The sequence below is a fragment of the Propithecus coquereli genome, unplaced genomic scaffold (assembly GCF_000956105.1).
Source record: "Propithecus coquereli isolate 6110/MARCELLA unplaced genomic scaffold, Pcoq_1.0 Scaffold70, whole genome shotgun sequence".
NCBI lineage: Eukaryota > Metazoa > Chordata > Mammalia > Primates > Indriidae > Propithecus > Propithecus coquereli.
Genome location: NW_012153063.1, coordinates 3,068,536 through 3,068,961, shown reverse-complemented (window position 1 = coordinate 3,068,961; position 426 = coordinate 3,068,536). Strand labels below are relative to the sequence as shown.

Below are 426 nucleotides of genomic sequence, written 5' to 3'. Positions count from 1 at the left end.
CTAAAGATTCCATAAAAAAAACCTGTTAAAACTGGTTTTAAAATTCAGTAAAGTTTCCAGATGCAAAATCAACACTTGAAAATCAGTTGCATTTCTATATACTAACAGTGAGCAATCTGAAAAGAAAATATTTGCATTTATAATAGCATTAAAAATAATAAAGTACTTAGGAATTAACTAAGCAGATGAAAAACTTACACAAACTACAAAACACTGCTGAAAGAAATTAAAGAAGACATAAATAAATTGAAATATCCATGTTCATGGATTGAAAGACTTAATATTTTTCAGATGTTAATAATACTCAATCTACAGATTCAACACTATCCCACCAAAATCCCAACAGCATTTGTTGCAGAAAGAGAAGAATTCATCCTAAATTCACATGGAATCTCAAGGGACCCTGAGAGCCAAACAATTTTAAAA

At 28.9% G+C, this 426-nt stretch overlaps 1 pseudogene; it reads left to right on the top strand.

Annotated features, from left to right (window-relative positions):
* The window catches only part of LOC105823914, a 35,257-nt pseudogene that overhangs the window by 15,386 nt on the left and 19,445 nt on the right, over window positions 1-426 (top strand).